General features: G+C 43.2%; 1 long non-coding RNA gene across 1 annotated transcript in view; it reads right to left on the bottom strand.

The window, feature by feature from the left end:
- LOC121817628 (uncharacterized) overlaps nt 1-15,080 on the bottom strand; it is a 68,226-nt gene that overhangs the window by 18,053 nt on the left and 35,093 nt on the right. Inside the window, exon 2 of the long non-coding RNA XR_006057647.2 lies at nt 2,373-2,430. This is a non-coding gene — a long non-coding RNA (uncharacterized LOC121817628). The remainder of the gene's footprint in view (nt 1-2,372; nt 2,431-15,080) is intronic.

Here is a 15,080-nt window from a genome sequence, read left to right as displayed (position 1 = left end):
GTTTGGTTAAATGCACATTTTTTTTTTTTACCTTACTCACCATCATGGACAGCCTCAACTCTTGATCACATCCCTCTTGAATAAATAACTTATAACCAAATGAAATTTCTTCAAGAAAATGTACAGTGACAATTCTTGAAGCTCAACTCTCTCTTCCAAAAATAAAAAATGCAATATTGGCAAGTCAAGAGAGGATGTCTTCTTAATCTTTTTTTTTTTTTTAATTCAAGAGACGTGCCATACAGCAGCACATGAAAGATATCCAAAACTCACCAACAGCGTTACAGCACACACATATTCATTCAAAATCAGCGCTTCCGTTTTTCTTACTTAAAACCTATTTGCTACCACAGAAAAGACTGAGGACAGAATTTTAGCACTTCTTCAAGAGCACCGGCAAATCCTTCCTGCTGAGAACCTTTAAAATAGTATTACTAGCAGATCTAACAGCAGGAAGTCAGACTAACCGTGCTATTTTAGAAGAAAAGATGAGGAGGTAGTCAATGGTATTTATGAAGGTGAAATTTATGAAATTGCAGGTAAAGTCCTATAGGTGCATCCTTGAGCAAAAATTACAACAAATCCATAAGACAGCAAACAAAATATTAATTTCTGTGTTCATAGTGTCACTCTATTTTGTTCAGTGAATTTGATTTTCCAAATAAATAACGGCCTGGACAGAGACCTAAAGCAACTAGCCATGTATCTGTTCAGACTCTGCAAAGAATTTTATTGAACTGAAATGTGATGAGCATCTGTCCTTGGTGATTTATTCCAAACAGCGGAGATGTTATGAAATGAACACATTGCATCTCCTGCTATAAAAGAGAAACAAAATGATCTTTTAGTTAATATCCAATCAAACTTCAAGACACCTTATGGAACACAAAGATTTCATGGGATCATTTCCTTCCATTGCACCTCAATGCTAACACAGGATTCACTGAAGAATTTCTAAAACGTGAAGTTGTGTGCATAACCAGTTTTGTTTTTTCCAGATCGACAGATGCCACTGTATTTTTATTTTTATTTTGACAATCCAAAATGTAGGCCCAGGCTAGGGCGCTAATTACCAGTAAGTTCTTATTAAAGAATCAAGAGTGCTTTTTCAGAAAGTTCAATACCAATTTGGGCCTCAGGGTCACTGAGTTACAAATAGGAGTGGAACCTTTTCAAGTTCAGGACCGGATACATTCTGTCAGGTGCAATAGACTGTTTCTGGGAGAACGGCTGCCAAAAAAAGAGAAAAGGAGGGTGGGGAGGTTGGGTTTAAAAGCCTCCAAAGATTTCCAGCACGTTTTATTCCACAAAAGAATTTTCAGATACCTGAGGACAGATGAATTCCAAGTAGATTAATGCCCACAGGATTAGCACAAGGACATTAAAAGTACAACTTGCGCCCCAAATATTTCCACAATTATGCAGTTCTAGATTGTCAGATCAAAACAATAGAAGTTTTATCTAATGTGTTCAATTTATTTTTAAGGAGTTGATTAAATCTAAGGAATTAAACTTGCAAGCGATGAAAAGTTAATTTCTGTGGATAACCAACTCAGAAAAAAAAAGATCTCAAATTATTAGAGTTTAGAGCAAAATGAGATTTCAATATCGGGAGAAGAGAACAGTTTCTATTGAATCACAGAACTAAATCTGCCAACAGAGCAGAGACAAGATAAGGGTGGATTTAGCATATTCAAACAGAGCTGGACAATTTCAGACCCAAAGTGGCCTGATTTCTCTCTGAATTTTCTAGGTTAGTTGCCCATAAATCTTCAGTGTAATGAACAAGCTGCCAAGTTCACCCTTTCCTTTAGGCTGTTCAGACTCTAACGACATTCTATAGTTAGAATTTCACTGGATATGTTTGGCATATCTTGTACATACGGTCAGACAGAGCTTTGTGGCGCTGCTTTGGGGTAGACGGTTTTGAAATAGAGGGGGGGGCTTTAAGGAAAAGGACATAAATCTGATCAGTTTTTACAAAATTCAGAAATCTTCCAGCCTCATTTTAAAACAACTAACAATATTCCAGAGGTGATCTGTGGGCTGAAAGCTGAGCTCACAGACCACCATTCTGCACAGTACGTTTCAGCCACTCACATGTTTTGGTAAGGCGGTACAGTGTTTTTAAAACTAGCAAGCCAATGTATGTTTTAAAATGTGGTATTGTCTCAGGTTTCTGGCTTCTTTTGAAAACCTGGAATGTCTGGATCACTTGACCCAGACTCTCTACAGCAATGGTCAGCTGGAACATGGCGTGTGGTCTTTCTTTAGCTCCGAACCCATGCATCCCAGACTCATTATCACTCATTACCTTATCACTGCCCACTCCTCACATATGTGTGGCCCTTGAGTTTGGTCCCCAGACTCACCATCTCTGATCCTGTTCTTCGTGTCCCTTAAGAGTCTCACACATCTTAGTTGGATGAACTGTTAACCCGAAAGAAAGAAGAAATGAGAGATGCCTTATTTAGGAACTATGTGACCTACCTAAAAATTGATTACAAAATAAAGTTCTGAATATTGACTTTTCACATTTTCAGCCTCTTATACCAGAGATCAGCAAACTATTGCCCATGGATAGCACAAATCCTGCCACCATCTGGTTTTGTAAATAAAGTTTTATTGGAACACAGCCCATTCATTTGCTTACATGTTCTATGGCTGCCTCACAGTACAACTCTGAGAGACTTGCAAAGCCTAAATGTTTACTATCTGGCCCTTTACAGGAAAAGTGAGCCAAACCCTCATCCTCTAGATTTAGAGATGGGCTCCCATGTCTAGGGCCCACAAATGACAGTGAAATCTCACTCCGTCACTACTGCCCCTTCCCAATGCGCTTTTACATCTGCTAAGATCACCTGTTAGAGTCAACAATGGTCTTGGGGGTGGGATTGGCCATGGTTCCAAATTTGGAAAGAATTCCTTTAATAAAATGTTTCCTCAGTATCTAGACTCGAAGGCTTGAAATTTCCTTTGTTAGCCACATTGGGAAATGTCTATTCTAACAGTCATTTATGAACTGTCTATATCCTGTTAATAGTAATTTATAACTGACTTTCTAAAATAATACATTTGGCGGGGGTGAACCCGCAGGCTGTCTTGCCCTCTGCTTCACAGAGCAGACATTTAGTTAGCGCATGCCCCGTCTGGTTCCATGTCACATGGGGCCCTGGGGGTCCCACGGACATAGAGAAGCCACCCTCACTGAAAGCAAATGGACAGACGATGTCCTTCCACCAAAACCATCAGGAAATCTGAACACTCACCAGCATCTCTATAGGGTTTCCTTTGGCCCTACGTTGCACCAGCAATTTACCATCTCGCACTCACAGGAACCCCAGGAGGTAGGCACTGTGATCCTCCCATTTTATAGAGGAGTAAACTGAGGCTTAGTTTATAGAGCTTCAGGAATTTACTCAAGTCATGAAGCAGAAAAGACTAGAATTCAGGTCTGTCTGACTGCAGAGTTGTGAAGCTGGACAGATCGCCACTGGGACACACCACTTTCTCACCTGCAGAAGTTGAACGTGGACCACCATTCCAGCTGGCTGGGATTACAGCCTTAGGACTTGGGTCCAAAGTTGCTCAAAGCTGCTTTTAGGAAAAAGGTCATGTAGACACTGTGCTGTGGAAAGCGAAGCACCTTCTGTTTAGCTATAATTGACCCTTCCATTTGAACTGTAGCTGTAATTCTGATGAACAGGGAGGGCAAATACCTAAAGATTTGAGAATATGAACAAATCTCAAGGAACAAAGTTATCCCAGAGGGGAGTGTTTCTGAGCTGTGTCTGTGTATATTTAGCATCCCTTCTAGTTGGTGAACTTTTTTTTTTTAATATTTATTTATTTGGCTGCACCAGGCCTTAGCTGCAGCACAGAGGCTCTTTAGTTGCAACGTGTGGGATCTAGTTCCCTGACCAGGGATCAAACCCAGGCCCCCTGCACTGGGAGCATGGATTCTTAGTCCCTGGACCACCACAGAAATTTGCAGTTGGTGAACTTCTTAAGTTGCTTTTCATTTCTTGTTCTGTCAAGGGCAGTCAGACTTATTACCTGAACTCTTCCCCTGCCCCTTCACCAGCAGAATGGAATCCAATATTCCTCACCCACTGGGAAGTCAACCCAACGTGCATTTGCTGAAAAATTCCAGAAATCCACAACCTCCTCTAAGGTGGAGAACACAGTCTCCCCTTGGTCAACTAAGAAGTCTCTGGATAAGGAACTGAAACGGTCCTCAGTCAAAGTCCGTGGCGTTGCGTGGGGACAAAACGTCAAAGGAGCAGAAAAGGAAAGACGCTTTCTGCAATTTCTCACCTTCCTGGGGAGGACAGCTGTTGTGTTTTGTTTTTGTTTCCTCTTTGTTCAGCTTCATTCAGCCCCTGTTTTATCACTTAGAGGAGAACCAGAGTCTGTGTCTGAAATACAAGTCTTTGTATTTTGCTTTACATCTTCCTTCCCGAAGAAGAGCATTCCCATTCTATGAGCTTTCTGGCTGACAATGGCCCGGAATCTGAGAGAAAAGCCCCTTTTTAGTGGTGGAGGCACATGGGCTAAGGCAGGCGCCTGGGGAGGAATGTGTCCTAAAGACACATTCCTCATAATCAAGGATAATTCAAAAGGGAAACAGTGACCGCACATCCGCCGGAGCCAACAGAAGCCTAATCCCCAGCCCAGCGCTGCAGACGGGCACGCAGGCTGCCACAAAGCCAGGGCAGACGCCGGGGAAGGGGCCAGCCTCAAGCCCAGCAGAAGCCCAGTCCAGAGCTTGGCATCTGGGCCCTTCCACTGCCAACCCTGCCTCGCGAGTGGCCACAGTGCTTGGCTCCCATGCAGAAAACAGCAGAGAACGAGGCTGCAGAGGTCCAGGCTCTGTCCTGCCAGCAACAGGACGAGGCAATGCCAAGAGGGGGCTGCAGTGCCAAGCGGGTGCCAGTGTGCCTTGGAACACAGCTTTTACATTTTCTGAAGGGACAACAGAATTCCTGCAAAAAGGAGAGGCCAGATCCAACACGCAGAACCATTTCTCCCATTTTCCTTTTACAAAAGAAAAAGAAAAGCTATTCCTACCCACAGTCCATTTCTTTTTTCACGAGGCTCATGTGGCCAGCCCCGCTTCTGCTCTGCTCCTATAGCCTGCAGCCTCACGTCAAAGCCGAGCTGACACCTGGTTTCACACACGTGACTAAGCTTGCATTGTTGACCTCTGTATTATTATTTGCCTTTATCCGGTTTCCAGATGAAATTACCAATAGCGTGCACCCAGCGGCAGGGAGGAGGCAGAACCTTGGGGGTGGGGACCGCCTAAGGCGCCATCTTGGTTACGAGTTGAGCAAGCCATTGGGACCCTGGATATTAGTAGGAGGCTTTCAAGGATCCAGTACTCTATTTGTAAGAAGGTTTTTCTGTGGTTATTCAACCTGGAAAACTGTAAGGAAACTGGAACAGTAAAAGGCCAGAAGTGAAATAAACTAAATTCTATGATTTCTTGAAATACCACAAATCAGGAAAAAATTTTTAAAAAGGTCAGGGAAGCGGGGTAGGAGCCCTCTGTCAATTCACATTAGATACAGGAAGAGAATGGACCAACAAAAATACAGTGGGGGGCACGGAGACAGAGCCTGCTTTGTCTCTCTCAGAGGAATGCTAAGACTTGCCCACCAGAAGAGCTCAAGCATGGCATCCTTTCGGTAAGAGAATGCAAAATCTCTTGTCGTCCTGGGGAAGATCTTGACCGTGTCACTTCATTCCAGGTCTCAGAGAAGATGAGTGAATCTGAGAGCATCTTATACGAGGCTTTTGATATGAGAATCAAAGACATTTTATTTACAGATGGGCTCTCATTTTCCTTTTCAAAGTCTTGATTAGTAGACACTAAGGTCACATGTTAAGAGCGTCTTAACTCTGCTTATATGACCTCTTACAAAGATCAATGTTTCTTTGGTGGAACATCTGAATGATTGATCAGTGAAGCAGAGGGACAGACCCCTCAACACCCTGCGATGCCATTCTTACATAGTTCTTGAGGAAAAAGAAACAAAGCTTCCCCAGGTAGCCATGGTATCCCCCCTGCTCCCAACTGTGAGCTACACAGCACACACCACCCAAGACCCCCAGGACCCAAGACCCTTCACTGCTCCCTTCCCATGCCGTGCTTTTGCTTGTGTTAGCCCGCTTCCTCACTGACATTCTTTGCAAAGCTCAGTCTAAGGAAGTTACAAGCCTTTTCAGAGACCTTTCTCCTGCAGATCTCCCACCATTTCCGGGCGCTGCCTCGGAGCTCCGTATCTGGTCACATTGCCTCATCTCTCAGCAGTTCCCCCTAAGTGTGAGTCATGCAGTGGTGGTCTCCTTGGAGGGGAGAGGTCATGGCTTCCAGCTTTCTTTTACTTTCCACAACGTCTGGCCCAGGGCTGGGCCCTTGATGACAATATTTCAGAAAAAATTACTTGCTTTTCAAACTGAAATTTATCACTATAAGGAATTTATGTCTAGGTGGATCATGAAATATAAAGCTTTGGACAAGACAAGCTTTATAGATCTGTCAAAAATCAATATTTGAATGGTGAGTTAATATCATTTATGGGGTGCTGGCTATGTAAACAAAAGGCTGGGGTTCAAAGAAGAGGAATCTGAGCTCAAAGGAGCTTATGTTTAACACCCACGGGTGCAATAACAAAACACTTGAGTCTGGTCCTATGTACTTACTGCGGAAAAAAGACACAAGCATCTCACTGGGGCCACAGTGACCACAACCTCCGGAATCCTGCCAAATATTACTGCACAGTTCTTTTACAGGATTTTTAAAAATTGTTTAATGATACCTAAATTCACTTCAACAGCATCCTTGAGGAAAGGTGCTTCAAGATGTTTTTCTTGAGGAGTTTCCAGAGCTCTAATTCATCTGAAACTGTTACTCTACTATCAAGAAAAAAAAAAATCACGAAAGTCAACAGTAAATGCTAATTTAATTTGATGTTTATCTCAGGACCATCTCTCTTAAATGTCTAAAAAGGTTTTATTTTACCTTATTTTATTTTATTTTAATAGTAACATCATATGAAAAGCCAACACCAGTCTACAAAATTACTGGCTATCAATGGAAATAAAGAACAGAAGAGAAACCAGGGCAATTGGTTTAAACACTTCCAGCAATGCCAGCAGAAAGGAGGTTTATTCAGAGCTGAAGTATCAATGTCATTTCATGTCAGATGTCAACATGTCAAAATAATTGTGTTTTGTTGCAATAATAAAATAAAATTCCTTATTTTCTTTCTTCACAAATGGATATACCACAAAAAGCAAGCACTTCCAAAATATTAATTAATATGTCTTTCCAGCTAGGAACAAAAAGTAGTCTCTGAGTGTAATATGGGTACCTGGTGATAGAAAAGATGTTAAGACTGTTCAGTAGCCAGTTGCTAAGCTGTGAAGAGACTATTAGCTGAGTATTTTTCTCTTCTTTCCTTATTCCAACAGCCTCCGAACCTTAACTCTAACCTTAACATTAGCTGTACCTTACCACTTCATAGTAGAGACATCTGTTTTACAACAGTTGAAGGAAAGATGATTCTTTCTAGAAGTGTGGTCTACTAACATATAAAACATTGCCGCTTGTAATTTAATGCATCCTCATGCTCCTTGACAAGAGTTTTGATCCACACTGAGTGGACGTCAGCAAAATGACCACTGAAGGAACCAGGGCAGGGTTTCTACCCATTGAATGCAACAGAATCAGGACACTTGTATCTTATTCATAGGATCCCTCTTTTCTTCAATGGATCATTCCAGTCTTTTGCAAGGGCCTTTGTAGAAGAGTGAAAATGAAATCCATCTATGTACTTTCAAGAAGAAACAAAAATGGGGCTTTAATAAAGAAAAAGTTTACTTGCTTTTTAAATTGGCCCAGAGTGGCTTTTAGCTTTCTGTGTATCGCGGGAAATAAAGCTTTAGGCAAGACAAAGATATTCGCACCTCTGCCAAAAATTAATATATTTTTTAATGGTAAATTAACATCAAAAGTTTTATTCGCATTAGTGATGGTCTGACCTCCAACTGTTCACAGTCATGTCCAATCCACACACACAGAAGGAGAAAATCTGTCTGCTATGAATGTTCAATTTGTTCAATTCCCTGCCATGTCTTTTCAGCTGCTAATGGTGCTCTGTGAACAGATGATGACTTGAGTGGGAAGAAAAACCAACAGGGATAAACTACTTCAAATTTTTTGAGGTGGTAATTTAGGTAAGCTTTACCATAATGTTTATATGTATATGTATGTGTAATTTTAAAGCCACAACCCGCTTCCAAAAATGGATAATTTTTAAAATAAAATCTTCTGTTGTTTTGAAAGCACTGTGTCTGCCATGTTAGAGACTGAATCTTCCAACGCAACTGAACAAATATTTACTGAATACCCACGATGTGCCAGGTTTGGGGGGGTTTGTAGGAGAGGGAGAGTGGGAAGATGCCAGGGAATTGCAAAAATGATGAGGTCTGTTTGATAAAATTCCACAGAGAACCTAGAAAGATGCCACCCAGCCCAGATCTAGACACACAAAAGAAACTACAGAGTGTGTGTGGGCTCAGTGGTGTCCAGCGCTTTGCGACCCCAGGGACTGCAGCCCGCCAGGCTTTTCTGTCCATGGGATTTCCCAGGCAAGAATGCTAGGGTGGGTTGCCTTTGCCTCCTCCAGGGGATCTTTCTGACCCAGGGATCAAACCCACGTCTCCTGAGGCTTCTCTGTTGCAGTTGGATTCTTTGCCATGGAGCCATCAGAGAGGTACAGGGCAGCTAGAACCTATCCTGAAATCTAATAAAGTCCAAACCCAAGCTGAGTTGCCAATGAGAATAGAGCCGTTTCATCAACTTCCTATATGTTCTTTCTCTAGGGAATCTTTTCTGTGGCAACAAAGATAACAAAAAGATCTCGGACGGGGGATAGGAAGGCCCTTAAGTCACAGCCAGCGCCCTGGTAAGGAGAGACCCAGCAAAGGCAAAATAGGGAGGCAACCGACGCTCTCCCAGGGAGCGCGAGAAGGCGGAAGGGAGGCTGACTCCGAAACAGGGCTCCAAGATTCCCATTAACTCCTATCACATCTCCATTTGCAAACTATCTGGGGGGGAACTGTCAGAGAGCTCTCTTCCAAACAGAGTTGTTATTATCACAAAATGTATATCCTAGGAAACAAATTCGCGCGTCACCTTTTCAATCTACACTTGTAGAGACTTCTGTGGGTGCGCATTTCCACAAGTCGCGTGGCGTCCGCGGTCCGGCCTCCTCCTCCTGCTCCCTCCGGGTTCACCGGTGGAGGCTTCTCCCCCAGTGCCCTGCGGGGTCCTCCCGCTCTGTCTCATCCTCAGCGTCCCAGTCCTCCTCTTGTCTACCTACACGCTCTCTGGCTTCTAAGTGCCACCTCCCTGCTGATTATTCCCCAGTTTGTCATCTTCCCCAGACCTCTGTTCCGAGCTTTAAATGCCTACTCAGGATCATCCTGGCAGCCGAAGGTCAACACCCCCAAAGCTCGTGCTCTTCCTTCCCAACGCTTACGTCGCCGTGGCCTTCCTGTCAGCTCCTGCTGCTGCTGCTGCTGCTGCTGCTGCTGCTGCTGCTGCTGCTGCTGCTGCTGCTGCTGCTGAGTCGCTTCAGTCGTGTCCGACTCTGTGCAACGCCATAGACGGCAGCCCCCCAGGCTCCGCGGTTCCTGGGATTCTCCAGGCAGGAACACTGGAGTGGTTGCCATTTCCTTCTCCAATGCATGAAAGTGAAAAGTGAAAGGGAAGTCGCTCAGTTATGTCTGACTCTGTGCGACCCATGGACGGCAGCCCCCCAGGCTCCGCCGTCCCTGGGATTCTCCAGGCAGGAACACTGGAGTGGGCTGCCATTTCCTGTCAGCTGGCGGCCACTGGCTATTTCTGATTGTCAGCGTCATCCTCGACGCCTGTCTTTCTCCCCCAACCCATGACGACGCGCGGGCGAGTCCTGTCCGCTGAACCTTTAGAATATGCTCTGGGATACAACCGCTCTTCGCCCCCTCCTGCCTGGACGACTCGAACCGGCTCTTCCGGAGTCTCTCTGCTTCTCGCCTGGTCGCCTGGGCCGTATCTGTTCTCACCGCAGCAGCAGCAGCGATCCTTCTGGAACGCAGGTCAGGCTGAGTCATTCCTCAGCTCAGAACCCTCCAGCAGCTCCCATTCCATGCCGAGGAGAAACCGAACCCCTTACAGAGGCCCCCGAGGAATCCGGCTTCCGGCCACCTCCCCAGACGCCTCTCTCCCGCCGCCTCACTCCGCTCCCACCGCGTTCTCCTCTGGATCCCAGCACCTGCTGTTCCTGCCTTTTCCCTGGAATTCCGCCGTTAGGCCCCTCATTTCACTAAGGCCTAACCTGTCTTATTTGACATTGCAAACCGCTTCTCCCGCTGTTCTGCTTTCCTTCTCTTTTTCCCATTGCAGATACGGCTTTCTAATAGGCCCTATAATTGACTTATGCGCCTTGTTTCTTGCTTACTGTCAATCCACCCCTTCAGAATATAAGCTCTACAAGGCAGGAATCTTCATTTTTTCATTTCATTTTTGTGTCCTAAGCACCCAAAACAGTGTCTGACTCATAGCAGGTATTGAACAAATATTTTAAGTGAATTTCATTCGATAAATGTATACTGAATGTGTTGAATTTATTGGGTACCCACACTTAGCTAGGGGTTTCCCAGGTGGTGCTGCTGATAAAAAAAAAACCCGCCTGCCAGTGCAGGAGATGTCAGATACGCGGTTCAGTCCCTGCGTCAGGAGGCCCCTTGAAGAAGCGCATGGCAACCGACTCCAGTATTCTTGCTTGGAATCCCATGGACAGAGGAGCTTGGTGGGCTGCAGTCCATGGGGCCATAAAGAGTCAGACACGACTGAAGTGACTTAGCACACACACAAACTTCTCTAGGCATTGGGCAAATATCAGTGAATAACATCCCTGTCTTCATGGAACTTCCCCAGTGAGGGGAAGGAGAAAATTAACAAGTAAAGAAGATAATTTCAAATGACAATAAAGCCATGAAAAACAACCAGGGTAAAATGAGAGTTATGGAGAAAGTGAAAGTGAACGTGAAGTTGCTCAGTCGTGTCTGACTCTTTGCCACCCGTGCACAGTAGCCCACCAAGCTCCTCTGTCCATGGGATTCTCCAGGCAAGAATACTGGAGTGGGTTGCCATTTCCTTCTCCAGGGTATCTTCCTGACCCAGGGATCGAACCCAGGTCTCCCACATTGCAGGCAGACGCTTTAACCTCTGCACCAGCAGGGAAGCTGAGTTATGGAGAGGCATCTTTAAATGGGATGATCAAAGAAGTCTTCTCTGACGAAATGCCATTTCGGTTGAAATCTGAATAAAAAGAAGGGACCAAACCACAAAGGCTTTTGGAGAAAGCATTTTCGGCCAAGGGGCCACATTGAGAAAAGACCCACGACAAGGACAATATCAGCTTATCAAGCCATGGAGAGAAAGGAATGTAGTTGATCAGAGTCTGAAAGATGGAGAGGACAAACCTGAAAAGAGATCAGAGGCCAGGCTACGCAGGTGTTGTATGCCATGGTAAAGCGTTTGAATTTTAGTCTATGCATAACTTAATCTGTTTAACATTATAAAAATTTTATTCTGGTTACTTTGTGGAGAACAGATTGAGGAGGAAGAAGGGTTAAGAAGAATGATAAAGGTGGGAGGTTTGTTCTTCTGGCAATCGGTAAATAGATAAACTGGGGGAAAACAGTCCAGTACAAACTAACTTCTGCTGGATAGTTTATAGCAAACATGCTTGGAATACATTGTTGAGCTCACAAGAAAATAAGGAAAAACCACTAGGGTAAACAGTATTTTAACAGGTAATAAAAACCAAAATGCTAAGAAAATTGGGAGTCAAGTTTCTTGAAGGTAAAAGTCCACATGCAAACCTAGAGATGTGAGAAGTCACAGCCAGTCACCAAACGGAAGACAGGCCTTGAGCGCACAGACTGTAGAGGGCCGGAAGTCAGACCCTTGCACAGTGATGGGCTCTCAGAGATGCCACTTTCTCAAGGGAGAATGAGCAAGAAAAAAAGACTCACCTGCCTGTCACAAAAGGAGTCATCAGAAAAACTGGTCCATTCCTGACTCTGAATATAAGAATAATTGCAACAGAAATAATAGTCTCTCTAACTTGTTAAAACCCTGCCTTCAAACGGGCCTGTATATCAGCAGCATAACTGAGATGATAGGTATACAAACATAGATGCAAATATATGGATACAAATATAGATATAGTCACAGATAAAGATGTTTTTAGGAGAAGGAAATGGCAACCCACTCCAGTATTCTTGCCTAGAGAATTCCATGGACAGAGGAGCCTGGTGGGCTGCGGTCCATGGGTCGCACAGAGTTGGACATGACTGAAGCAATTTAGCATACATGCATGCATTAAGAAGGAAATGGCAACTCACTCCAGTATTCCTGCCTCGAGAATCCCAGGGACAGAGGAGACTGGTGGGCTGCCATCTATGGGGTCACAAGAGTCGAACACGACGGAAGCGACTTAGCAGCAGCAGCAGCATAGTGTATCTAAGAGAGGGAACACAATTCTAAAGTTTATTGCATCAAATGAAATAGTCTGAATTACATGAAATTACAAGGAAGTTAATAAATTAACCATTCTAGTGGGAAAGTGAAAAATTCATCTTAGTAATTAAAAGCTCAAAATCAGTAAGGATATAGATTTGGACAGCAAAATCAGCACTCTTGTCTTCAGTTCAGTTTCAGTTCAGCCGCTCAGTCATGTCCGACTCTTTGCAACCCCATGAACCGCAGCACGCCAGGCCTCCCTGTCCATCACCAACTCCCAGAGTTCACCCAAACTCATGTGCATCAAGTTGGTGATGCCATCCAGCCATCTCATCCTCTGTCATCCCCTTCTCCTCCTGCCCCCAATCCCTCCCAGCATCAGGGTCTTTTCAAATGAGTCAGCTGCTCGCATGAGGTGGCCAAAGTATTGGAATTTCAGCCTCATCATCAGTCCTTCCAATGAACACCCAGACCTGGTCTCCTTTAGGATGGACTGGTTGGATCTCCTTGCAGTCCAAGGGACTTGCAAGAGTCTTCTCCAGCACCACAGTTCAAAAGCATCAGTTCTTCGGTGCTCAGCTTTCTTCACAGTCCAACTTTCACATCCATACATGACCACTGGAAAAACCGTAGCCTTGACTAGATGGACCTCTGTTTTAATGGACCTATAAAGATCCCTGCTCCAAACAACCAGAGAGTAACATTGTCTCAAACATACACGGAGCATTTACAAAAAAATGATCAAGTATCAGGGTATTAATTAATTTCAAAAGATATTATCCTACATTTCATATTCCCCCACCATAATGCAATTTAGTTCAAAAAATAACAAATGGCTCACTTTAAAAAATCTATGTCTTGACATTTAAAGTATTCATCTAAATAAATTACTTAGCAATCAAAGAAAAATTTTAAATACTACAAGCCAAAATAAATGGGATACATAGTATTTTTTAAAAGTTTGCTACAGAAAGGATGAAATTTAGTGAACAAAATGTCCAAAGTAAAAGTTAGAAAAGTAAAGAGAATCAATACCAATAAAACAGAAGGAATAAAAATTATTAAATGCTATACTCATTAATAATTCATTAATATTAAATGGACATAATAATAAACAACAATGCCAGACAAATATATTAGTTAAGAAAGAAGAACACAAATAAGCAATGTTGTAAATAAAAATGGAGTTACAGAAATTTAGATGCAGAAAATAAAAACATGATCAGAACACTGTGAACATTAGGTTAATAATTTAAAACTTAAATGAAATGGACAAATTCCACTAAAAGTATACAACTTAATAAAACTGATTCAAGAAGAGATAGAGAATACCTATAGGACTGTAAATCTTTTCAAACATTGTATCTGTATCTGTAAAAATATTCCCTCAAAATACTGCCAGGCTGAGATAACTTTATAGGTGAATGATCTTAATCTTTCAGGGAACAAAATATTTTTAATTTATATGGAGAATACAAAGAGGAAACAACTACTAACTCATTTTATGCAACTTGTATAATATTTAAATTTAATTTATGCAAGGAAAATATAAGTCAATCTCATTCATACAGGTGCAAAATTCTGAACAAAATATTAACAAATTAAATTCAGCATTATAATTTTTTGAATGAAATGCATCTTAATCCAGATGAATTTACCCCAGGAATGCAAATCTAGTTTAATTATATCAGTTCAGTTCAGTCACTCAGTCGTGTCCGACTCTTTGCGACCCCATGAATCGCAGCACGCCAGGCCTCCCTGTCCATCACAAACTCCCGGAGTTCACTCAGACTCACGTCCATTGAGTCCGTGATGCCATCCAGCCATCTCATCCTCGGTCGTCCCCTTCTCCTCCTGCCCCCAATCTCTCTCAGCATCAGAGTCTTTTCTAATGAGTCAACTCTTCGCATGAGGTGTCCAAAGTACTGGAGCTTCAGCTTTAGCAACATTCCTTCCAAAGAAATCCCAGGGTTGATTTCCTTCAGAATGGACTGGTTGGATCTCCTTGCAGTCCAAGGGACTCTCACGAATCTTCTCCAACACCACAGTTCAAAAGCATCAATTCTTTGGTGCTCACCTTTCTTCACAGTCCAACTCTCACATCCATACATGACCACTGGAAAAACCATAGCCTTGACTAGACTGACCTTAGTCGGCAAAGTAATGTCTCTGCTTTTGAATATACTATCTAGGTTGGTCATACCTTTTCTTCCAACGAGTAAGCGTCTTTTAATTTCATGAGTGCAGTCACCATCTGCAGTGATTTTGGAGCCCAAAAAATAGTCTGACACTGTTTCTACTGTTTCCCCATCTATGTCCCATGAAGTGATGGGACCAGATGGCATGATCTTCATTTTCTGAATGTTGAGCTTTAAGCCAACTTTTTCGCTCTCCTCTTTCACTCTCATCAAGAGGCTTTTAGCTCCTCTTCACTTTCTGCCATAAGGGTGGTGTCATCTGCATATCTGAGGTTATTGATATTTCTCCCGGAAATCTT

Source organism: Ovis aries, chromosome 1, assembly GCF_016772045.2.
Source record: "Ovis aries strain OAR_USU_Benz2616 breed Rambouillet chromosome 1, ARS-UI_Ramb_v3.0, whole genome shotgun sequence".
Lineage (NCBI taxonomy): Eukaryota > Metazoa > Chordata > Mammalia > Artiodactyla > Bovidae > Ovis > Ovis aries.
This window is presented reverse-complemented; position numbering and strand designations above follow the sequence as displayed.